The sequence below is a fragment of the Pinus tabuliformis genome, chromosome 2_1 (genome assembly GCF_031772625.1).
Source record: "Pinus tabuliformis cultivar Carrire ecotype Pingquan chromosome 2_1, CPIR1, whole genome shotgun sequence".
NCBI classification, from domain to species: Eukaryota; Viridiplantae; Streptophyta; class Pinopsida; order Pinales; family Pinaceae; genus Pinus; species Pinus tabuliformis.
This window is the reverse complement of record NC_142299.1, coordinates 588911314-588938873: the sequence shown is the minus strand read 5'-3', so window position 1 is coordinate 588938873 and position 27560 is coordinate 588911314. Positions and strand designations below refer to the sequence as shown.

General features: G+C 34.6%; 3 pseudogenes; all 3 read left to right on the top strand.

Annotated features, from left to right (window-relative positions):
- Window positions 1–647: 647 nt before the first annotated feature.
- On the top strand, window positions 648–1458 carry LOC149201837 (serine/threonine-protein kinase STY13 pseudogene; annotated as a pseudogene).
- A 539-nt stretch (window positions 1459–1997) lies between these two features.
- LOC149201836 (3-ketoacyl-CoA synthase 4 pseudogene) lies at window positions 1998–3461 on the top strand (annotated as a pseudogene).
- Window positions 3462–25740: 22279 nt separating this feature from the next.
- The window catches only part of LOC149201835 (uncharacterized), a 37086-nt pseudogene continuing 35266 nt past the window's right edge, over window positions 25741–27560 (top strand).

Here is a 27560-nt window from a genome sequence, read left to right as displayed (position 1 = left end):
AGATGAAGTTAAAATTCCTTAAAAGAGCGCTCCTATACTTGAATTTTCCACCTTCCTTTATAAGTTATAGATAATAGTTTCTGTGAAAGATCAACATATTATCTTTAACTTCTCCAAGGGTCACAAATAGTAGTTTCTGTGTTAAGCAGCATATTGTCTATGATTCAGTTCTCATTTTCATAATTCTTCTAAGTGACGGATAATAGCTTTTGTGAAATATCAACATATTAACTTTAACTTTTCCTTCAAGCTTTCTTCATTTATCATTTATATCTAGGAACAAATAGCATTCTGATATTTTCCAGCCACATATGTATTAAGGGTTAAAGACCAAGTTTTCTAGGTCCTTCATTTGAGAACACAAATTATATCTAAGTAACAAATAAGTGACAGTAAAATAATGTTTATTAATGTCTTAAGCACAATTTCTCTACAACCGGTATTTTCTTAAGGAACAACAGTGCCCATGTACATAATGGATAGAAATGGATGGCAAAGTTGGCTCAAACAATTACATAACAACAATATTAATGCACCTCGATTTGTGAACTAGGACAAGAACCCATGGTAGGTTCATAGCCCACAATGTATCCCATAACAACATAGATGCTCGTACCCTTGGATAATATTTCCTTACACAGATTCCTATGGATCACATGTGCCCTATCGATGGCCTTGAAGAATATGATGAGTGCACCATTGACTTAATAAAACTCAACACAGGTCCTCCTTTTTCATAGGGTGTGTTTGGTAAACTTTATAAAGGTACCTACAATTGTGAGGATGTTCCATTGAAGATCCTTGAGAGGATGGAGGAAAATACAAACAAAACCTAAATCTTGGAGCAACAATTAACACAGGAAGTCAAGATGGTGGCCACTCTTAGGCATCAGAATGTGGTGAGATTCATAGGGGGTTGTAGAAAATTATGGTTTGGTGTATTATTATAGAGGATGCCAAGGGGGATTCTATGAGGTAGCCTTTGGAAAAGAGATAGAATTGTCGAGTGCTGTCAAAATTAGTAGGAGACAGGACTGCCTAGTGCCTTAAAAATTAATAGGAGATAGAACCACCCAGTGCCTTCAAAATTAGCAAGAGACGGAACCTTTGAGTGCCTTTAAAATTAACAATGAAGTGGGCATCAGATGTCGCAAGGGGCATGGAGTATCTATAAAGTCTTTGGTTTATTCACAGGGATCTAAAGTCTATTAATAGGATAATATCTGCAAAAATTTATATCAAGATTTCAGATTTTGGGGCTACTAGAACTAAAGTGCAGACTAAGGGCATGACTCCAAAACACGAATGTATCGATAGATGGTGCCTTAAGCCATACCTTGTCCTACTTTTCTATCAATTTGTTTTCTTCCTTTCCCCTTTTCATCATGTTTATCTTATATAGATTTGATGTTTATGATGACTTTCTTGTTTTTTTAAAGTATTGTCCTTGTTGTGTAATTTCATTACTCATACTCTTGACTCTCTGCAATTTGATTTCTAAATTAAAATTATTGATGACTATGATATATATGTTTTTTTTTCTATGATTGAATGACCATATTGAGGTTTCATTGTTTGGAGCTTCAATGACGTTCATGCTAGAAAGAAATATTTGTAGAGGTGGAATTTTTAAAATTTGCCATTCCAGTTGTATCATTTTCATGGAAAATCAATGGACAATGGTAGCCATAGAGTTTATTTTGGATCAATTTTGACTTCTTACAGGAATCATTTAGCTTCAAAATTTCTAGCCCAATGTAGGAATCCTCTGTTCTATTTTTAATATTTTTTTTCTTCCCTCTAAAATATTAGATTTATAGCTTAGTTCTCATACCTGAGACTTTCTTGGAGTCTGGCTTGAAGGGTAAATTCAAAATCCAATTTTTTTTTTCTCAAGACCTAGTTTGACTTAACGATAATACTATAATGGGTAAAACTAAACACCCATCAAGCCAACAAACCATCATGACTCTAATGCATTGGCTATCCAGATTAGTATGTCACATATACTTCTCGATTTCCTTTAGAGTGTCAATCTAAAATATGACAAACTCATCTATAATTATCTTATAACACATGTCTTAACTCTACTATTGATCCCTATCATTATTGGTATGGTTCGTATGCTTCTTGAAATGGATTCCTCTAGATCCATTTACAATTCAATCTTGTGAGTTTTCTTGTTTATTTGGCCATTCTTGTTTTCAGGTGCATGGTCTATATGATGTCTCACCCTCAACTTGTGTATATTATGGATTACTCCTGCTAAAAGTCCCATAAAAGCCTTAAAGTGAACTTCCAACACTTTATGGAACACTCGAAGGTTTTGGTATATTTTCAAGGTTCAACCTTGGAATTATAGGCAAAGATACTGGAACGATCGGGTTTAGAAGACAACACTTATCTTCCTACTACAATGTATTATATTCCCCCTCATCCCTCCATGGCCATAGCATGAGAAGAAGTCGAGCAGGTCATGTTTGGTTCCCTAAGCAATCTTTTTAAGAAAATAGGCTTGAAACCCAAGCATATCTCGATTATTGTGGTGAGTTACAGTCTATTCAATGCAACTCATTCACTATCTGTTATGATTGTGAATAGGTATATGTTGAGAGGGAACATTCAGATCTTAAATTTGGGTGGAATGGGTTGTAATGTAAGATTTATTTCCATTGATCTTATCAAGTATTTGTTACAATTTCATAGACACAAATATGAAATAGTTATGATCATAGAAAACATTACACATAATTGGTATTTTGGCAACAAAATGTAAATGTTGGTACCCAATTTCATATTTTGTGTTGGGGGATCTCCAGTTCTTCTTTCAAATAAGTGCTCCGACCATCGTCGTGAAAATTAAAAGCTTGTCCATGTTGTGATAACTCATAAATAAGTCGATGATAAAGCATTCAATGGTGTTTATCAGGATAAATATGAAGCTAGCAAGCTCGGTATGTCATTATCCAAAGAACTTATACCCATAATAGGAGGACTGTTGAAGACTAATATCACAACTCTAAGACCTCTTGTTCTTCCCATTAGTGAGAAATTAATTTTCTTTGCCACCCTTGTTGGGAGAAAGGTCTTCAATATGAAGATAAAACCCTATATTCTAGATTTTAAGCTTGCATTTGAGCATTTGTATTCATGTTGGAGGAAGAGCATTGGTTGATGTGCTTCAGAAGAACTTTCATCTCAAGCCAATACATATAGAGGCTTCAAGGATGACTCTACATCGCTTTGGAAACACTTCCTCAAGCTCAATTTTGTATGAACTCAGTTACATTGAGGTCAAAGAACATATTCGAAAAGGAAATCAGATTTGGCATATTGCATTTGGAAGTGGATTCAAGTGCCACAATGTTGTTTGACATGCACTTTGAATAGTGAAATCACTAGTTGATAGTCCTTGGGCTGATTGCATTGATCAATATCTAGTAAAATTGGTTGTAAAATGACCAACCAGTGAAATGAGTTAAAACTCTAATATATGCAGTTCAACCTCATATCTGCATGCATCTCCTAGATATGTGTGTACTTTGGAGTTCTGCAATCTTTTTATTTTTTATTGGTACCCATTTCAAGGTTGCTAACATGTATTAGCTTTGATTTTTAATTTTCTACACTTCATGAGTATTGCATCTTCAAGTTGTGTATCCATCCTTTGAATTACCAAATTTTTCCATATCCCAAGCTTTAAGAGGAATTTTGCATTTTTATAGCTTTCCTCATGTGAACTTTGTAGGTAGGCTAGTAGTAGCATTAGGAAAGTTCATTGTTATTTGTATAAAATTAATTTGTGGGAACTGTTTCAATGGGAAATTCATCATATTTCCCATTCACATTTCTCTCCATAACTACCATTCTTTTTAACTTTACTGAAATTGCTTGCTGAAAATTTTGCATCGTCAAGCTGCTTGAATTTTAAACAATCATGTTTCAAACTAACCATGTTTACATGTTTTTCATTCACTTTATTGTCAAAGGTAATCTAGTAGATTACTTCCTAAATTGCAAGCATGCTAAAGGATCATGGCCACTAAATAAATGGGAATGCTTCATGTTTGCTTCCTATGTAGTATTTGTTTCTTTCTCAATAACATCTTTTAGTTAAGCTATATTAGTGTAGGAAAATTGACAATCTAGCTAATGAGGAGATTTCTTGGTATTTTTATTTGTAAGATCAATTACCTTTTCAAAATAGTGGTTTATGGGCAGACAAGTAGCAACACTTGCTGATTTAATTATTCCATTTTAAAGAAGCTCTACTGATATATGTATATGGAAATATGGCATCAAAAAGGAAGTCCTTGACTTTGAACAATTACATTTTATGTTTTCTTCTCAATTTTCAAAGGTGGATTGAATTTATGAGTTATCATACTGAAATGAAATCATATTAATGATAAATTGATAGTGACCTGTGTTAGAAACTTTGTAATCTTTTGGTATTAGAAGATATATATCTTTTGGTATTGATATAGTATTTTCAGGTTAACATACATCCTCAAGCTATCCTCAGGAATCTTGTTAACCCTCTCTATATGTCCATCTTTCTGTAGATGATAAGTTGTACTAAAAACTAAACTTTTCTCCAGTCCTACAAACAACTCTTCCCAAAACCTAGAAGTGAACTTGGCATCTATGTATGATATGATCTTGTTGGGAACACCATGCAATCTCACTATCTCCCCGATGAAGATCTGAGCTACCTCACTAGCCGAATTCGTAGACATTATTGCAATGGAGTGAGCTACCTTATTCAACCTATTAACCACAACCATGATGGAATCATTTTTCTTCGATTTCCTCGACAAAATTTTATTGAAGTCCATGGAAATTCCCTCCCGTTTACACTTTGCATTCAAAATAGGTTGTAATAAACCAACGTGATGCTTACACTCTAATTTGATATACAAGAAAACAAAGCATCTAGAAAAAAATTAAACCACCTCTTTCTTCAGGTTCAGCTAATGATATAACTTATTTACTTCTATCAAAGACTTATGATATCGTGGGTGACTTGAATACGGATTGACATGAAACTCCCTCAAGATAAGATACTTGAGCTTACTATTGTTTGACACATAAATCATGTTCTTGAATCTCACAAAGCCATTTTTTACGAGGTGAAACTCCTCATCCATATCACCTTCACCCTGCTTCTACAACCTATGCCTCAAATTCTCATACATGCCATCATGTTGTCCTACCTACATGATTTTCTCCTCCAAGTATATCCCACAAGAAATATTTGTTGTAATATGATTCACATGAACTCTCCTACTGATAGCATATGAAACCTTGTTCTCCTTTCTATTAATTTATATGATCTTGAAGTCAAAATAAATTAGGGTATTCAACCATCTAACTTGCATGACATTCAGATTGGGTTGGCCAAACAAATACCTCATACCAATGTCATCACTCATCAAGATGAACCTCCTTCCAACAAGATAGTGTCTCCACATCTTCAAGGCATGAATGATAGCTACCAACTCAATATCATGAGTGACATAGTTATACTCATGCTCATTCAACTTCCTTAGCTGATAGGATACCACCTATCAGTCATGCATTAGGACTCCACCAAGTCCTCTCTTGCAATCATTTGTACATAGAATGAAATTTTTATCTCGACCTGTAATATTCATGACTGGAAATTTGTAAGAAAATTATTCAACTTCTCAAAGATAGCTACACACTCCTCAATCCATTCAAACTTCTTTCCTTTTAACGGAAAAGATGTAAAATGATAGGAAATCCATGAGAAGTTCCTGATGAACCTCCTGTAATAACCTGTTAATACCATGAATGATCTAACCTCATCCACATTCCTAAAATCTAGCCACTCCATGATAGATTTAATATTTTCTAGGTCCACTACTATGCCTTCCTTTTAAACAACATGCCCCATGTAAAGAACTTCAATCTAAAAAAAATTGGTACTTACTAATCTTGGCATACAATTGATGCTCTCCTAGAAATATTATCACTACTTCGAGGTTCTATGCATGCTCTTCCTCATTCTTATAATTTATCAATACATCATCAATGAATGCTATCACAAAATAATCCAGACAAGGATGTAACACATGGTTCACCAAATATATGAAAGTAACTAGAGCATTAGTAAGACCAAAAGGAACCACCACAAATTCATAATGCCCATACCCAGTATGGAATGCGGCCTTGTAAATATCTTCTTCTTTGATATGCACCTGATCATATATTGATCTCAGGTCCATATTTGATAGCACTGACACTCCCCTTAGCTGATCAAACAAATCGCCAATCTGCAAAAATGGATACCTATTCTTGATAGTCACCTTATTCAACTTCTTGTAAGCGATGCAGAACTTCATAGCACCATCCATCCTTATTCTTTAAAAACAACATTGGTTCACCCCAAAGAAACATACTTGACCTTATGTATCCCCTATCAAGCATTTCCTTAAGTTGCAACTTCAGTTCCACAAACTATGGAGTACTCATTCTCTAAGGTGCCTTAGATGCTGGTGTTGCTCCTGGTACCAACTTAGTAGAGAGATCCACTTCCCTATGATGAGGAAACTCTGAAATATTTGTAGGAAACACATCCTCAAATTGCTGCAAAACTGAATACCTCTTCAAATCTTCATCATCCTCAACATCCTTCCTTTATAACTGGAAATATGAACTGCAAACAATACACACCCTTCCTTGGCACTGTAAATTTCCTGTATAGTTGTAATAATTCTCACTAATGTATGCTTATTATTACCCCACAAGATTATCCTTTCCCCATAACCATCCAGGAACTCAACATCCTTGTCATAGTAGCCCACTTTAGTCCTATGAATGGACAACTAATCCATACCCAAAATCATGCTATGTGAACCAACTTCACCAACCAAGATTTTGCATGCACCTCCTTATTCAAGCAAAACATATCCATGAAGTCAGGACTGATATAACTTGTTGATGGTTCTAGAACCACCAACATTTATGGAGTCTCCCGGATATGAAATCCCAATCAGAGCTCAGACCATTTGGAGTAGGATACCCATACAAAATATGGCCTGATTTCTGAAGCAGTGGGTTTTAATGATGTGCCTTGGCTACAATAACACATAGAATGGTGTATTTGTGACTTTGGTGGACAAGTGTGTGAATCTGTGAAGGGTCAAGTGCAATGCATGAAAGGTTCTAACATGATTAAGGGAAAGTGAGTGAGCCCCTTAGAATCCTGCAATAGTATGCAACTTGCAAGCAACACATGAGTATAAAAGACATCACCAGTTAGCTTGCAAAATAGTTCAGAAGTTGACCATGATGAGAATATACAACAATAGGAATTCAACAAGATTCATAATAATGTAAATGAAATAGTTCATAAGAATTATCATAAATTAAATAACATATATTAGAAACACAATAATGATATTCCTATTATATTCAAAACATATGCATGAAAATGTGTCGGCTCTGAGCTTTTATTAAAGTGAAAGTTCCATGAATGAATATACCATTGACGAACCACTAGTCCCAATAGTGGAACATGAAGTCAACACCTTCTCCTCCAAAGAAAAATACTTCCTCTATGCTATGGAGAAGCTCCTAATCCTAAGCTAAAAGCATAGATAAAATCTTAGCTCTCAAATGCCCTTTACATGAGTTATGAGGACATGTTCATAACAATAGGGGTGATTAAATTCATCTTTCTTTTGTGACTCTTGATCCCTCATGATTCTTCAACTTCATTACAAAATGGCTCTCCACATTCATAATTAACACTTGGAATTTCACTTACAAAATAATTACAAAAGAACATTACAATATAGATGTACCCATATAGGACAAAAGTTGCTAGAGCCAATTAGACAAACTAATAAGACAAAAAAATGCTAAGCTTGTGTTTGGCGAAACTCCAGCTTAGCAACTTGGACTTGTAGGTTCTCAGTCACATGACAGTGCCAAGATTTAGAGTGTGTGATGAATCCCCCAAACTATGTAATGGGATCAGGCTAGAAGTGGACTCTAGCTTCCATGGCATATGGGTAGATTGATTTGGAATTGGTTTGAGTTTCCTTATTTAGCAGGAGAAGCATGGTATTGATATAGACAAGGCCAATAATGTACTTCTTCATATTCTTCATGTTCGCTTCAAGATTTTCTTTGGTAGTGATGTCTAAATTGATGAAAGTATTCTTCAACCTCCTTCCTTACTTGATTCCTGCATTTGGATTTAGCGAGTGAGCCAACTAATGGGATCTTGTGCAATTTCACCATGAAATCCATGATGTTGTATAATCATGCATATGAGGCATGAATATTGGCAATGAATGAGGTGCATTGTTTGTTACTTTGAATGATCATCTGGACTTGTACTTTCTCAAACTCTACATGTTGCCTTATTTTCTTTGCCAATTCAGATGGTTCCCATTTGTATTGCATTAAAACTCATGCATGGAAATGATGGATGTATGCATCGCCTTAAGGGATTTAGCATTATCCTTAAAATTCTTTTGTATGTTGTGCAAGTGGAGAACTTATTTATGCACGGTGACAAGCTCCTCATAAAGGCTCTACATGATTTATCCCAATGTTGATACTTCACAAAATATGGTTGCCTTAAGTTCTTCCAAATATACTTGTGCGAGTGCTACATTCTACAACTCTTCTCGAAGTTGTTCAACTTCTTTCCTTGTAGCCTGTAAGTTCTTTCCAACTATTTTTTCTCAACCATCAAATACTTTGTGTTTGACTTGGTAGAACCTACGATGACCAAGCTAGCCGCAGAAATGGCGTTTGGATTCCTTTTGGTGTCTGTCAAAATCCCCCTTTCTCTGATGAATCCAGGAGATGCGAGATTTTTCAGAAAATGTTTCTTCCTTGCTTGTCTAATATTCTTATGAATCTCATTTCAAGTTAGATTGTACATTTCCATGGTTGGACACTCATCAAGAGGAACAATTTCATATTCCTCACTTGGAGCTTGCTCTCTTGTCAGAGGAGGGGGAGACTAAATGTTTATCTACTGAGTGCTCAGCATGAGATCAAAATATTTTTTCAATAGCTCTAGTTCCACCTCCATGTGTTAAATCACAATCAACTCCTCAATTTCTTGAGAAATCTCCTAGTCCTACAATTGTTCACTCTACTCTCCTAGTAGTTGGTCCCTCTTTTATTCATCAGCTTATTTCCATGCTTCTTTTTGTTCTTATTTTATTCACCTTTATTCTTAGTCTTTTCTTTTGCTTTCTTCTTCCAATCTCCTTTGCTCTTTTTCATCTCTATGCTTCATCTGTTCTTCTTGCTTCCTCTGTTTCCTCCTCTTTTCTACTATTATGGCCACTTTGAAGATGATTGGATCTTCTTTCATATTCCACTGGACTGTGTGCAACTTTCCTCTTACATTTTTCACACAGTAGGTTGAACCCTCTTGCTGGTACTTTCTCTAGCCTGAATTCCTTCTGTAGAGAAACCTCTGATGTTCTTACGAAGCTAACTGGTTTGTTGGACTCAGAGGAATTATAACAATTCTTCATCTCTTCTTCCCTGGGCCAGCGAAAATCCCCTCTTAGCCACTGAAAATGAATCTTTGCTAATGTTCTTTATAGGGGTGATTTTAGGGGCGAATGTTCGCCCTTTGGTGAAATTAAGGGGTTTTAAATTTTTAGTGGGCGAATATTTTGTATCAAGTACATTTTTACAAATCACCTCAAATAGCCCACCTTATTTTAAGGGAGAGGGTAGAAAAGGTAAATTTAGCCCTTGAAATTAGGAGTTACAACCTTCCATTCGCCCATTTTCAAGAATAGGTTTTATTTAAGTGAATCCATTCGCCCATTTTCAAGAATAGGTTTTATTTAAGTGAATCCTATGGGCCAAAGGCCCAAATACCATATTTATAAAATAGGTATGGTAAATTAATAAAAATATAAATAAATGAGAGATATGGTAAATAAATAAAGCATTTTTTATATTTACTCCATAAGTCACCTTATATACATGCAAGGGTGTAAACAAATAAAAATATAAGTAAAGTGGAGGTATGGTAAATAAATAAAACGTCCTTTTATACTTACTCAAAAGGTATGGTAAATAAATAAAAATATAAATAAACTAGACACATGGTAAATAAATAAAACCTCTTTTTATATTTAGTCCATAACCCTCGTTCTATTTATGAAGTCTCAAGAAAGAGGTTTTATTTAAGTGAATCCTATGGGCCAAATACCATATTTGTAAAAGAGGTATGGTAAATTAATAAAAATATAAATAAGCGAGAGGTATGGTAAACAAATAAAACAATTTTTTATATTTACTCCATAAGTCACCTTGTATTTATGAATGGTATGGTAAATTAATAAAAATATAAATAAACGAGAGGTATGGTAAACAAATAAAACATTTTTTTATATTTACTCCATAAGTCACCTTATATTTATACTATAGGACAAATACCATGGACTAGATTGTTATTAATACCATGCAAAAAAACATTATTAACCCTAATATTAGTATTAATAAAAATAAAAATGGCACATGGTATTGATCCATGGTATTCACTTGGAATGTAGCCTATTTAAATGGGGGAATTAAACCAGCATAGATCCATCTTTACTATGGATCTACTAACCCCCGAGAGGTATCAAATATCGTGATATGCAAACTAGCATAGAGTGAAAAAATATTTGATCTGATCAAGAGTAAAAATGGATGTTGTAATTTAATGTATGTTAAACATTTTAGCTTGGTTAAAATAAAAATAAAATAAAAATCAACTATTAATTTTATCAATTTTTATAAATTACTAATAGTAATTTTTAAGCTCCAGGTTTATGATAACCCATGGTATTCATGTGAGCATAGACTATTTAAAGGGGAAATTCTATCTTAGATCCATCTTAATTCTGGGTCTACCAAGTGCTCAGAGGGATAAATAGATTTCATCCCCCTAAGAGTGGTAGATGTGGAGTTAAGATGAATATAGGTTGGTTTTTATGATAATGAAGATATTAAATAGACTTAGGAAATTATATTGTAAAAACATCTTAAGGTGAATGGTTAAAGAATAGACATTGGACAAGTATATTTGTATACTTCTGTTTTAAACTGAAACAAATCCAGGGCTAAAAGGAATGGATTGATTGCAGTAGTCATCCTTCTATAACTTTCCAACATATGTTGGAGTAAACAGATTGTAATTTGGGTAATTTTTCTAATTGCAAACGGGAAAATACTTGTGTATTGGCAGGGTGGTTACAAGGTCCCTAGAAGTGGAGTAAACAGATTGTAATTTGGGTAATTTTTCTAATTGCAAACAGGAACATACTTGTGTATTGGCAGGGTGGTTACGAGGTCCCTAGAAGTGATGAATTTGAATTTTTATTTGTTTTATATATAGTATTAGGTTTTTTCTCATGCTTTCTGTGAATGGCACGGGTGAATTTTATCCTACACCCACTAGGTTATCGATATGTAATTTTGGTAATTTTGATTTCAAAAGATATTTTAAAGAAATGCAATGATTTCATTTGTGTATTCAATAAACACAAGATTTTATAATTGAGTAAAATATGGTCCCTAGAAGTGATGAATTTGAATTTTTCTTGGTTTTATATATAGTATTAGGTTTTTTCTCATGCTTTCTGTGAATGGCACGGGTGAATTTTATCCTACACCCACTAGGTTATCGATATGTAATTTCGGTAATTTTGATTTCAAAAGATATTTTAAAGAAATGCAATGATTTCATTTTTGTATTCAATAAACACAAGATTTTATAATTGAGTAAAATATTCGCCATGCCTGGTGAGAGATTCGCAAAAAAATTATATATACATATCATATTATTGATAAAATCGCCTTCCATTTTTCCTATATACCATGGAGATTCGCCCATTTATTATACATGTAAATTTGGGGGGGTTCTTAAAATTTTCCCTGGAACTTCTTTAAAAAAATTCTTAGTATCATATAGATTGAGTCTAAATGAACAAATGTGAATTTTGTCTATTTCATTGCCTTAAGTGTTTGCAACTTTAAAATTCTTAATTTCGTACAATCTGATTTGCAAAGGAAGAGTGGGTCAAGGTTGTTACTTCTTCATGTAAAAAACGCTTGATAACCCTATGGAAATATGGTAAAAATTCTCTTGCATGACTATCTTATGGGTGGCATACCTCAATAGAAGATGTGGAATCTTCGTTCTACCAAACACTCTAAGGAAAGTGCCATCTAGTGAGGCAAACCAATCTATTATTTCTGACACTACTTCCATTGCCCCATATGACATGAAAGGTGGTTCTTCCTTAAAGATTAATTTTTACAATGGAATGAGGAAGTCATTATCCATATTTTCCATTACTCCTTCATGGCTGCACTATGAAATAAACTTGTAGTAAATGTGCACAACATGCTCTCTTGGTGTACAAGTCTAATTCATTTCACGAAATGAATTGTCAATGTATATTTCATCCAGTAGATAGGTAGACATGTAGAATCTATCTTACTTTCCCTTGTGAGGATTTTTGCCATTATCTACATGGATATTCAACTATTGGGCCAACAAGTATGACCAGTCAAATGGTTTTCCTTCATTCACAATCTAATTCAGCAAGAACGCCCAACCTTCGGGGAAGGTCTCAATACTCTACTAACCATAAATCCTATAATATAGAACTATCATGTACTCATAAGCCTTCCTAAGATATTTTTTCTTGTAGGTGTGGATGGGTGTCTGAGGGAACTTTTCTGACTCTTTCAACAAGCCTTTGAAAATGTCCATTGTGCTCAAATAGCTAGTAGTTGCATAGAAGTAAGAATCTGTGAGCAATTCCAGTTCTGACAAATGATACATGAGATGGTAATCTGGTGCCAGAAAAGAGGCAAGAGTTTGTCCACTTGCACTACTAAGAGTCATAGTCTTGGAATATGTATGAGATATTATCCATCTGACAATTTCTGTAGATGGGAAAGATGGGCACCTGCATGCAATATTATGTAAACCTGGCCTTTGGACATTGAAATACACTTTTCGGTCTTGAATATCTTCTTTGAATCTTCTTGCAGAGAATGACTCATTCACTTTATTCCATGTGATGTTTGACTCCTTTTCTATGAACAATTGAGTATTTGATAAAATTAGCAAGTTTACTGGAGTACTCTCAACTTCCTCCCAGGTGCTACTTTTTTTAGTTTCCTTTGAGATAGATCTTTTGAGGGCCATGATAATAGCGGTTGATCAAGAGAAGTTCTCAACATCTACAATACATATAGGAGGAAAATGCACTCATGGAAAACATGAATTAGCTTGATTAAAATTACTCACAATGCAACATCAAGGAATCAACCACATGATTGAGGGGAAAAATTACGCAATTCTTAAACTAGGGGAAGGTACTAGCTTCATGAAATGTGCATTCTATCGTCACATTATCCATGGGGGAAGCTTGCGGCTTGAGACTGGGCAATGCGCAGTCTCAGCCTGGGCATACTGAGGGATAGATTATACATTGTGCAGTCTCTGTGGCCAAGGGTGAGGCTTGATCCCTAGAGTTGTAGAATGCGTAGTTGGAAAAGCCAAGGACTATGCATTATGCAATCTTAAAGGCCAAGCTGAGCCTTGAGCCTTGGACTTGCACAATGTCGAGTTGAGCAAGGAAACTTTTAGCCAAGTGAAGGGTGGATTTTCCCATAAACAAGATAGGAAAGTTCCAGATCTGAGTGATAGTGTAAGTTAAAATGTAGATCTCACCAAGGAAATATATATTAGTGAAGATCAAGTGAGGAAGGTCAACATGGAAAAGGAAAAAACCTTGCATGAGGAGTCTTCAAGTTGGGGGGCTACTTGATTAGTTGTTGCAAGAAGATGATGATTACATGATGCATTCTTTGTCAATACAAGGATGAGCCCCCCTTAACTAGAGTGGCATGTCTCTCCATGATATGTTATTCTATAAGAACTTAATCATAAAATATATCCTCCAATATGACAAACTAAAAGTCTCTCACATAAAGTGGCATACAATTATCCTCCAACAAATTGGCATACATGGATCTCAAAATCAAATCATCATCTCAGCAAAAATAAAAAGGACATGTAAACAAAGCACCTTATGCTTCCAAGTCTAGGAATGGTCTAAAAATTGGCTACTTGGATAAAGGAACTACCCGTACCATTATGTTTCTTGTGAAAAATGTGAAAAATGATTGCAAACGCAACCCCTTTCTAACTCAGTCAAATCTAGGCTCTGCTAGAATATGAAAATATTCCTCAAATATTCTCTTCTATAGGTTGATTTAAATTTGCTACTCATATGAAGAAACTTATCATGCCATTGTGTTCCTTGCAAAAAATTGAGAAAAATGAGTGTAAACTTGGCTTTCTTCTGAAACTGTCAAGTTTGGGCCTCGAGGTAGGGTTTCATATTACATGTAGATTCTTGTGTCAAGGTTCCAACTTCATGGTTCTACCCTCAACAATCTACTTTTAGAAAATGTTGCTCAGATTAGAAAACCAAACATGCAAACAAACTCTTGTTGAATTTCTAGTTAATCTTTGTATAAACTTGGTATAATTCTGACTTTACCAAAAATCAACTTCAAGAGAATCTTAAAGATTCCTCAACATTTTACAAAGGGAATATTTTATGGAATATTCTAGGGAATATTCCCTTGAAGTATTCTTTCTCAAGAATAGTGCCCATTCCCTGCACCACTGTGTGGTTCCTCTCAGTTCCGCCAGTTGGGAAAATAAATATGTTGTGTTTAAATAAAATCATTGGGTGGAATTCCCAACAAGCGTCATTGGGCACACTAGTTGGCAAGGTAATATGTAGTTTGGCTAGTCCTGAATTCCATACTTGCCAAGCCTTTTAATCATTTGGATTGTCATATTTGATGTATTTTATGTTTGACCACCATATTAAATGGGGTGTGTTGGTTATGGGGCCACCCATTTGGAGAGATTGGCCAAGTGACCGATGAGGGTTCGATCCCCGCTAGCCCCGCATTGTTTGGTGGTCACTTGGTATAATATTGTTGTTGGTTATTTTTTAACATGTGATATAATAAGGGAGGGGTTGGAGGGGGGTTGGCCCATGACCCCATTTAATATATATATATATATATATATATATATATATATATATATATATATATATATAGTTTTTATTCTAATATAATGATTCAAAAACCATCTGCCATATTTTTAGGGCAAGTTCCAATTTTTTTTTTAAATAATTGGGTATTGAATTTTTTGTTCAAAAAAGAACGAGGAGCTAGCTCCCAATACAAATATTTTACTAGCCTCACTCTCTTAAAAATCAATAATAAATCCAATTATTAAATTAAATAAATAAAATCATGAGAATTCCTCAAACTAAGGAGTCTAGTTTGGATGAGAGATTCTCTCCAACAAACTCTCCTAAATTAGTGTGTAAGTTGAGAAATTGTCTCAACCAAGTGAGTCTAAGATAGACACACTATCTTAAGACCACTTACTTATGTATTTAAATGTATTATTAAATTATTTGAATAATGTGAATTACATTAGCATGAGAGACCACATGATGGCTCTCTTCCTTTTCCGCCAGTTTAATTTTTGCATGTTAAATTGTTGTGCATATGGTTATATGGTTTTGTGATTCTTCTTCATGTGGTATCAGAGAATTTTAGTTCTTAGGGTATGAATGATTTTGTTGTATTTTTCTTCATATTTTTGAAGGATGTGTCTAAGGTCTTCTCTATGAAGTTGATGAACCAGGATTCTATTTCGTTTTTTGTTTTCTTTGCAAGTCTTGCCATCTAGTAGAAACTGTTCTTTCTCCTAGAATTTGTAGCACGGGGGGGTTGTTGATCTGCTGGATTTGAACCTTTCTTCTCAATATCCTGATTGGAAAATCTTATTGGGCTTTGTAGGCTTGACGTGTAGTTTGGATGGTGATTCCTTTTAGGAATGAGATGGTTCTCGGCTCCTCGAGACAAGGAAATCCTTGGTGAGAATTTTTTAGAAGTTACATGCGCTTGACAAGTAGTTGAGCTTCTTGACAAAAGGCCTACCTTTGAACTCCCAAACAAATCCTGAGATGAATTTCTAACCAAAGCTTTTGACAAATTCAATGGTGGTTCTTAGGGTTTTGAGTTGCATCTAATTTCATGGAGGAACTAGTGAACCGTATTTGATGAGTTTTCTTTGTCTTCAAAAGAGTTGGGCATTTTTTCTTTGTCTTCAAAAGCTTGCATGATTTGAGTCGAATTTGTAAAACACTCTCTTTATTATGCTTTAAAAAAACAACTATATGCACATAAACAAGCTTAAGTATAAGAACACTTATTCAAGCTCCTGTAATCAAGATTAAGTTCATAAGCACATAGCATCAAATCATCAACTTGATAAGATGATCTTCCAAGCAAGCACATTTCACATCATGTAATCAAAGCAATCAAGTTAAGGACACTACAAAATCAAGCATTTCAAGCCAAGATGACATCCACATCATCAACACTTTTTGTATCACTTGCAGATAAACATTTTTTAACTGAATTGTATGGGTGCATTCTCAATTGTAACCAGTACCCTAATTTGAATTGTTAATGTGAATACATTAAGTCAAGTAAGTCTTCAACTGATTCATCAAGATTGAAATTTTCATTTGTCTCTTGGGTGCATTTTCGACCATGTTCGACACCCTTCCCTTTTTAAACTCCACACATTCAGTAAGTACATTCAAGAATGCAAAAAGTGTCAGTAATCAAGCAAGCAAGTTCAAGCAAGCCATCTAGAAAGCAAGCATCATTCAAATAATCAAATCAAGCGAGCATGAGAGCAAGCAAGTGTGAGTTCAAATAATCAATTGTTAAAACAAGTTCAAGTGAGCGTGCAACAATCAACAAAACATCAAGCGAGCAAGTTCTGAAAATCCAACAAGTATTAAAAGAAAGCGAGCGTGAATTCCAACAAGTTCCCATCACAACAAGCATTCAGTTGTTAAATATTATTAACAATTTGATCCTCTCAAACAATGAAGGTATATTACACATCAGAAAAACAACTCTTGTTGACATTCAAGTGCATATTCAACATGCACATGCAACGATTGAGTTCCTTCAAATGGAGTTGCAACTGTAGAGAAATGAGTTGCAAGAGAAGCGTGTTGCTTCCAAGTCTTTGACCAATCTAGAGAAAGCTAATCATTCAACTTCATTCATCCAACCAGCTTTAAGTGTTGAAGTTGTTTCAGTTCAAATTTCTTCCAAACCCATCATCAAGCCATGGGAAGAAATTCAAAGTAATCAAAATCAATGCGACTTAGGATATGTCAAAGATAACAACAACTTGAATATCCTTGATTCTTCAAAGCCCATTCAGTTCATTAGTACTGGATTACTTGAACAAATTACCTCAACAAGTTATCAACAACTTGTAGACCGACGTCAATGCACACACACTGAAGTTGTAGACAAACAGAAATGCACACAAACTCAAGTTGTAGACAAACCGAAATTTTCTCATTGTCAAAGAATCGGTCATCTGGAAAATCAATGTTTTGATCTCCATCCTTGTAGCCATTACAGCAAGTCAAATCACACATCAGAGAAATGCTGCAACCAACGAGAGTTAGCTAGATTGAAGATAAATTATTCATGGATTGATCCCTGGGAATGGTCATCGACATCCAGAAGATTGTACAAGTTTTACAATCGGATTCACTCACAAATATTGCAGCCAACAATCAAATGAAGATGGTACTCTCGTGCAATTGAACGGGGGAGTACACCAGTGAAATACTCCACCTACAAGGGGGGAGTTCAGATATAATTTGGAGAAGAATGCCTCTCCTTTCAGCGGACGAAGGGGGGAAAATGTCAATGAAATTGAAAAGTGATTGTCAAACTAAAATCCTCGACAACATCAGCGAAGCAGCCAGTGGGCATCTTCATCAGCCAGTGGGCAATCATCATTAGCAAATATGCCAGTAGTCGTTCATCAAATTGTGTCAGTGGACACCCGATGTTGTTTTCAAGCAAAGGATAGTTGGATCGTTTTGTAGCTTAGCACGTGATGGAGTTTTCAAGCGACATCCAGACATGAATCAGATATGCAGTTGACTCATGGTCTTTTGATATTGTAGTTTCTTCAGCATCCAGCTTTGGCAGTTTTTTAAGCAAATGTTTTTTGAGGATCAACTTGAGAACTTGGAAGATGGTTGCTTGTTCGTTTTTGATTTATCATTGCGGGGGGGAATGTTAGCCTCACTCTCTTAAAAATCAATAATAAATCCAATTATTAAATAAAATAAATAAAATCATGAGAATTCCTCAAACTAAGAAGTCTAGTTTGGATGAGAGATTCTCTCCAGTAAGTTCTCCTAAATTAGTGTGTAAGTTGAGAAATTGTCTCGACCAAGTGAATCTAAGATAGACACACTATCTTAAGACCACTTACTCATGTATTTAAATGTATTATTAAATTATTTGAATAATGTGAATTAGATGAGCACGAGAGACCACATGATGGTTCTCTCCCTTTTCCGCCAGTTTAATTTTTGTGTGTTAATTTTTTGTGCATATGGTTATATGGTTTTGTGATTCTTCTTCATATTTTTTGGAGCCATCCAAGCTGAGAGGTAGGCCAACATAGAGGCACCATCCTAGTTAGTTGAGCTCATAAGAACCAAATCTCCTATATTTCCTAATACTAAATATTGGTCCATGATCACGGAGTCCTTGAAGTCAACCTCTGCACTGGAATGGTTGAAGAAGAGAGGATAACTAGTCATCTATCGAAAGATACTCAATTCCGTAGATAAGCGCAGATAAATATGAATCTCAAGGGTGCATCTTGTCCACAGAGTCACTAGAATGAGCAAAGAACTAGTAAGGCCATCGAAATCTAAGGGACGAGAAGGGGAGCTGACAAGAGGCCTGCGAAAAACTAATGGAGAACTCAGCAATCGAGAGCCGAGGAAACAAGGAGGAGGGGAGGCATGGAAGGACAGGGAGGAACTATGAGGCTGGGTAACTGACAATTTTAATTGTTCGACAATTTGACCATTTATGACCACCACAAAGTGAAAAAATGTCGCTTATTTAACTGCTACCAAATTTGGCGAGTTCTGCCAAATTTATCCAATCCACCAATTTTAGTTGTGCTCCAAATTTAGTTGGTGACCTACTAAATTTAGCTAGTGGGGCAAAGTTGAGCAAAACTTTTACTGCGAATATCTTGAACATATGAACTCAGATTTGAGTGTCATCTACGCCATTGGAACCAGGATGATGAGCTGTATGTTTTGGTCTCAATTTCAATGAAATTTGAATACTTCAATTTTTAATCCTTTCTAGAGCCACTTGAGTCATTCTTCCCCTCTCAAGAGATTTTTCTCTTGCAAAAGCATAAACACATTATGCAATTTGTTGTACTCCCTCATGTACACAATAAGTGCACTAACAAGTCACACTTCCTTGTCCTTCACCTTTGTACTTTGGAGCCATAAATGATGCACTGGCACTTGTACTTTATGCAAACATGTAATACAACTTGCAAAATACATAGTCTTACAAGACTAAATATGACCTAAGAAAACCCCATATTTTCCAAGAGTTTATAACTCACTCATTGGTCAAGTTTACATCATAAACATAATAGAAACGAGTACCCCAAATATCAATAAAATGGCCAAAAAGATCACTAGGTTGCATTCATAAGTGAGGTCCAACACTTCATCACTTTTACAATCATTTCACATGTGATTTACAAAATTTGGCCATGATAAGTTACTACCTCTAATAGCACCATCTCTCACTCCAAAAATTGAATGGATCATATTCTTGTAGTTGTTTCACTTGTTTAACAACTTTACCAACTAATTCATTCACATGTGCGTTTTCCCTCTTGAGACATTTCTTTGGATGCAACCTCCAATGTAAGGCTCTCTGATGTGCACCTTTATTGCAATGGCTGCAAAAGTTCTTCGTCTGCCATACTTTCCTAATCTTCTCCATTCTTTGTTGTGGAGAAAGATCTTCATGTTTTTAACAAACATTTTTTTAATATTTGTTAAAATATATATTAAAATATTATATTATTCCTTTTAATTAAAAATTAAAAATTATTTTTAATATGTTGTTAAGAATTTTTTATAACAAGATTATTGATATAAATCTCCCCATAAATAAATTCACCTCTAAAAAAACACTTAAATTTATTTTAAATCCGAATACATTGAAAAATACTAATAAACCCAAATCTAAAATTACTACATTAAGAAAGGATAATCTAAAATTGGTGGTGATAAACCTAAAACAAAATTGCTCTAGGAATAATAAGCTTATTCTTCTCTTCAAAGTAATTAAGGTACTAATTCTAGTTCATAAAACATCGTGTGTTGGCAATTCGTCAAACATTCTAATATAATGTGGTTCTAAAGAGATACGTCCGTTTAGCTGCATGCAATACGACCAGTAAATAAATGTTCTACGTATTATTTCTCCAAAGTGTTCGCAAGGTTACACATTGTGCGCTGATGAGAATGTAATATTCTTATAAGGCTTTGAGTGATTTTCACTACGCAATTATGAGATTATGAGATTCCAAGTATTTCAAATTAAAGGTGTTGTGCACTACCCACTTCGAGAATATAACATGCTTATGATGTTGTACGTCAGAAACCTTCATAATATAATATATTTTATGATTTTTAAAAATTCCATGTACAGATGTAGTTAAATACTCTAGATATTAATGTTCGACGGAATGCAGAACAATTCTAATGCGTATGTTAAGGGATTATCATTTTCTTTGTATAATGTAGTGTTATGGTCACCAATATATGTAGCTATTGATATATTAATGTTCCTTAAAGTAAAATATATATGTAGCTACTGACATATTAATGCTCCTTAATTACATCTGTCTCCATTTATGGCCATTGATCAAGGCATCAACTCAGTAAATTCTTAATTACGATCGGGTACCATAGTAGCATGCATGTTGAACCACCACCATTCATTTTGAGATCAGATCCATTTCTCCAACATCTACCGGAAATACCACTCTGACTTAGTTGTTTTAGTGTAGTTAATGCAGTTTTAATTGATGTGAATAGGTTGTTGCTGCATTGAATGGCAACTCCCACCACATTTTAAACTTGGGCAGTCACGTGGGATATTTAAAAAATTGAAATGAAATTGGGAGGATGAAATTGCGATCACCCAATTGGATACTCACCGACGAAGGGGTGGCGTCAGTGGACGAGTGGGAAGCGGAGCTACTGCCGAAAGGCTTCGAATAGTCAGTGGAGGGGCGGTGCTTGATAGAGACGAGGTAGGCACGGTGGGTGGCCATATTGGCATACGAAGTGACCGGGGATTTTATCACCAAGTGCACAGGGAATTTAGTTCTACAGATCGTGGTCGCTCGCATTTCCACGATTGCGTTGCTGCAATCAGACCAATCTGCCAACACATTTCCATTCCCCTCTCTCTCCAAAGTAATCCTTCCTTTTTGTGCATTTCTCCAACCCTTCATGAAGTTTCAGAGTGTTGCGGAATAGTATTGGGAAAATATGGTCGCTATTAGGCTTCTTCACTCTTCTCTAGAATATCATTCCTCTTCAATACCGAGAATCTCTGAAACAGTGGTTGCTTCGACGTTTCAATCAATGGTTGTCTTGTGATCCCTATCACTATCTCGACATTCTAGAGTATAGTGGGAGTTATGGAGAGAATTTCAATGAGGTGTATGCTAACTTGGACCTCTACTTGCGGAGGCTCGATACCCAAAACCTATAGTATTTCATTCCAAGAATTCAAGCACTACGGATTTCTATCTGACCACTGGTCACGGGGTGGTGGACTTCTTCCTAGCAGCCACTAGTTGGTAGTCTCACCACATTGAATCTGACAACAATAAAGACGAGCAATGTATGTATACTCTAAAGGTAGCCCGACCAAACAAGTTATTTTTGTCAACATAGTTTGATCACATTGCAGATAGTGTAGTTGAATGGAAGACAATAAATAGGGGCTTAACTCTCTATACCAAGAATATAGGGGTGTCTCATTCAAGCATCCTTCCTCTTTCAATTGGAGAGGATCATAGAGGACCTGGATCGATTCAGTCAACAAAAAGAGTTTCATAACAAGGTGAGCCATCCTTCGAAATGATGTTACCTTCTTTACGGTCCTCCTGGAACTAAGAAATCATGTTTGGATGCCTTCACATCAATGCGACTGGAAACTATTTTTAAAATATATAGGGATTTATTGATAGTGATTACCTTCGCATCAATTTTGTTGATACCATGGTTAATTTTACGAAACTCCACTACTATTATATAAAATCTTCAAGGATCCTCTTTTATGAAGTATTATCAATAATCACTTGGTGTAGAAACATTCATTTAATGGTTCGGAAGTATGGCTTGGTGTGGGAATATTCATTTAATGGTACGGGCCAGTGTAACAACCAATCATCCTTTCACCTTGAATGACTATAAATAAATACATCTAGCATAGTAAGAAAGTCATAAAGTGATTTTTGTTTTATGTAAGTATACAATGTGTGAATTAATATATAAATACAACTGTTTCATATAAATTTGTAAGTCCGACTCATGACACTGATATGCGAAAATACAGATAATCAAAGAGCTTAAGTGATTATTCTAGGAGCATAATTATTTCATTACATATTGTTCCTCCTTGGGAGAATTGATTGGGTGTCGTTAATAAAGTTTGATTCTCATAAATTATTGTTTGCACTTTGGTATATTTTCATGTTTGGTAGTGCTTTGTCATGTCCCCGTTTTCAATATTGTTTTTAAAAATAAAACAAAGCTACTATATATATCTTCTTTAATCATTGGCTCTTATTATTTAGTTCGATACATAGTTACTTTTCCCCATACAATTGTTCTAATATCAGGATTATATAAATAGTTTAGCTAGGTAGCAACCTTAGTTCCCGCTGCTTAATACATTCAAGTTCTTAATCAATATTTTTATGTCTCACTTTGAGAATATATATATATATATATATATATATATATATATATATATATATATATGTATGGGTTGACCTTTATATGGTGATATTCTCATCACATCTTTAATAATTATATCCTCCACATACTTTACCTACGGCGAGTCCTATTTCCAACACTATAGCATATTTATGACACTCTGACATGCGCCGGAGATAGCACTGCGCCCGGATGACTATAGGAAAAAAAGAAAAAACTGCGCGTTATAAAGGGCTATCTCCCGCGCATGTCAGGCGTCATAAATATGCTATAGTGTTGGAAATAGCTCTTGCCCTTTACCTACACCCTAACCATGGTTGCGCATTCTTTTTGATGTTGGGTGTTTCCAGGGTCACTATGTTATATATATATAAAATTTATACGCCCCTCTAAGTTATTTCACCCATACATTGTGGGTTTACAATGGAGACTCAATTAAGTCGAATACAGTTATATGTGGAACCCTACCCACCTTATTGTTATCTATTATGTTATATACATTCAGCCCATAGTTATAAACTTCATTAATATCAGTACTATAATTTTTAGACAATGATAAATCCGTTGCGTGTGTCTATGCTCTGTACCTCTGCCTTGAAGAATTAACCCTCTCATCCGTGATTTCCACCTCTGCCTTTCTCACATGGGAACATTGTGATAGCAGTAGTGTCAGTGGTTCTAGATGGCGGCCAAGGTGTATTTCCTGGGTGAAGGCATACCACACTTTCCAGTTTACTCATCACTCAATTGTTTTAAATATCGTTCTATTTCTGAAACAGTTAGTTCTAGTTTTACTTCCTTTTCATTTTTTTAAGGGCTCATGATTAGGCGACTCTATCTTCATGACGACATAGTTATTATAGTGATCAATTGTATGTATAATCCCCTCCTTAAGCAGGAATATTGGTGTATTCTGTACAGAAAATAGTTTTACTCCTTTTCTGATATTTAAAAACACTGCACACTCTGAATCTCTGAATCAGCCATTTTTAAGTAGATTGCAGATTCTCGAAATATTCTGGAATCCGACGGACATGGCTATGGTCAATTTTTTGATTGCACCCATGTTCATCGGATCACAAAATATTCCGGAAATCTGCAATCCAGTTAAGCACTGATCCTATTTCATCTATTATATGCAATCCACTTAAGCACACTGCTCTGATCCTATTTCATCTATTATATTTTTGTAATATATATTGTTTCTAGTGCGAAATCGTATTACAGTTTCGCATATGTTTATAATTTCACTGCGCTTATCTCGTATAGTGTTTTAATGATCCATGATTTTCGTAGCTACATATTTCCCCACTGGTGCTATAGCGAATTGGATGGCTTAGTTTTCTTTCCAGTTTTAATCCTATAGTTGTATATATGTATGCATTTTTTTTTTATTTTCAATTTCACCTTAACCTATCGTTGAACTTTCTATATCAAAAGATTTTTTATTTTTTTTGACTCGGTATTTTTTTAATATCTTATATTTACATTGCACATATTTAAATATGCCTACGTACTTTTTGTCTTAAATAGTATTCTATTCTCTTTTCTAATTCATAGTTATATAAGCATTATTACCAAGATCCACATGCTTTGTACTAGGATAGTCAAGTTAATCTTAAGCTCAACTATCCTTCAATTAATTGATGCATTTACATGATATTCTTCATGAATGAGTCGAACTCACTACTTAGAACAAGTTTACGTTTATGATTTTAAATCCAAATGGAACTATTCGGTTTCTAAATAATTGGAAAAGTTGGATTGAAGCGATTTAGCCAAACTAATCAATTTCAAATATTATTACCAGCTTGGTCTCAGTCGTTGCTACAGTTCTACTTAGGACAAAAAGTTTTATATATATAATTTATTTTCATTTCTTCTATTAAAAACTATCATGCCACTACTATACCAAAGCATAGAAGATCCATGTTGCATAGATATTCTCCACTACCTTTCTCGCTCCTAATTCCCGTTTCATGGGACCATTTTATTTTAGCTTATGTTTCTTTTCTTTACAGTGAAAATTTAGGTTACGAGTAGTTAGTATATATTACCGTAAAATAATCTAAAGATCTCACAATCAGTTTGTACAAATAAAATATTTTCACGTCAACAAAATAATAAATCTGACTTTACCGACATTCTCCCATTAGATTTCATAATACATATCTTTCCCTAATAATCGAGAAAGTCATTATTGCATTCAATAATTAAATAACTATTTATGTACATTTCTTTTTCCATACTCATCAGAACCAACATCTACCTATGGTAATACATGTTAATATAGTAACTTCAAGAAGAGAAAAATCAATTGATATGACAAAGATATTTTAACCTCAATTCCCGATGGAAGTTTACTGGGGAAGATTACATGTTTTCATCACCCAACCATAACCAATAATCCACTAGTTCACCCTGTGTTAAGAATTTATTTCCAAGGAATTAACAATCTTTGTTGATCCCTTTAATGGGTATTTAATACCTTTCTTTTATGATAAATTTTCCTTTAGCAGCCTCTCACTTTTGTGGACCTTTTTATCCATTTGCCTAGGCTTTTCCATAAAAATCTACATTTCTCTCCTGTGACACTTTTATTCTTATCCAAGTTTAAGATATTTCTCTAGCTAAGAAACTTACTGGATTTTTCTCTCCCATTCATTAATCTTATCTATAATCTCATCTAGAATTCTTATCCTGCAAGAACAAGAAAGGGCGTATGGGTGCCATCCGTTCATTGCGCTTCACAGCAGATGGCCGTATTTTGGCAATGGCTGAACCTGCAGATTTTGTACACCTGCGGAAGAGCCTACACATTGAATTTCAGAGCTGTTGATGTTCTCGAATGATGGCTAAAAACCGACCTCACGTCGTTCTCCTGGAGCAAATTGCATCAATCTTTAACGTCAAACAACAAGTTTCCCGTTAAAAAAAACTTTATTAATAATCCCTTGCAATAGAAACCGATTTTTTCAAATACTGAGCTCGAAGATTTAATATATTCAGATTGTTCCGTAAACACAAGCTCTGTGTGCTTGACGTGCAGAAAATGTTGTCAATGTTATGCGTCCAAAGCTCAGAACATGAAAATGTCATCCATAATTAAATACAGAGACTTTATAGATCGATTCAGACTTGCAATAACTACTTCCCTACATTCATTGTTCCAGCCCGCCTACCTCGTTCATCAAGTCCGCGCAGTGTGAAAACTACTAACGCATGACCCACACTCATTTTTCATTGATGGTAGGAATGAAACTAGGTTTAAGGGAAAAGATTTTTGGAAGCCTGCAAACTTTTCACGCAGGGTGCTTATGTACTTATGAATACGATGAACTAACCTGTTGCAAACAGTAATCTAATGTGACATAAAAAAACTCAGATCCAAGAACCCACGCAAGATTTTAAATCCAATCCTCCATCGCCAGGCCAAAAATCACAGTAAAAAACTTTTATTTCTTTGGAAGGGGCTATTCAATTCTTAATAAAATTTCTATTCCTTTTCAACAAAAATTGGACAAATACCATACCAAACATTTGCTAATCAATTCAATGGAGTGTTCCAAGAACTTGTAGAGCTGGAATCTCCTCAAATCCACTGCTGGAGCTTTGATACCACAATAATGGCAGAAGTGTCCTCACACACGTAATTTTATTAATCAGAAAAAAAACAATTACATAATTGATTTTCCAAGAGTTTACTCCCGAACAACCAAACACTCTTGCAATGAGCTATTTATAACCTCCATGTCCTAACTACCTCTAATTATGGATCACTTATTAAATAACAAGTGTCCATTTACATTAAATGCTATTCAAACCAACTAGCTAACTAATCTCCTAAAATAGAGCCTAAGATACGACACATTTGTAGAGCCATATCTTGTTACAACAATATACTAATTTCTAATTGTCTCCATTAATTAATCATTCTAGAATAATAATTATTAATTTAATTTCTTAAATTAATAATTATTTTATTTCAATTTTATAACCTATGATAAAATTTGTATTTTTGGATCATCTAACACGAATGAGATTTTAATTTTGGCAAGAATCTCATTTCTAGGTGTCTCATTCCCAGGTACATGCATCCCATTTATTTATTTATTAATAATTATTCATTTACATAATTATTCCAATATTCTTCATAGATTTTCTGCCATTTTTTCTAACATAACTCAGTCTAACCAAAACAATATTACATCTATGATAGGATAATACATTCTCTTCCCCTTTTATTAAAATTGTCCTCGATGTTCATTGTCAAGTTTCTTCTTCCAAAAAATTTTCTTTATAACTTTTCTTATTTAAATATTCTTACTCCCATGTATCCTCTTTAGAAGTAAAGGCTTTCATTGCACTTTATCCTTAGCAACAACTCGATTCTAAAGTCAGATCTCTTTTCGGTTTAAAATACAATGGGTTCTTCCAGAAGGTCTCATCCAGCTCTAACTCTAGAATTTTCCACTCAATTACGTGAAAGTTATCACGTACCTATCTCTTGAGTAACAATACATGAAAACATTAAAAATTTTA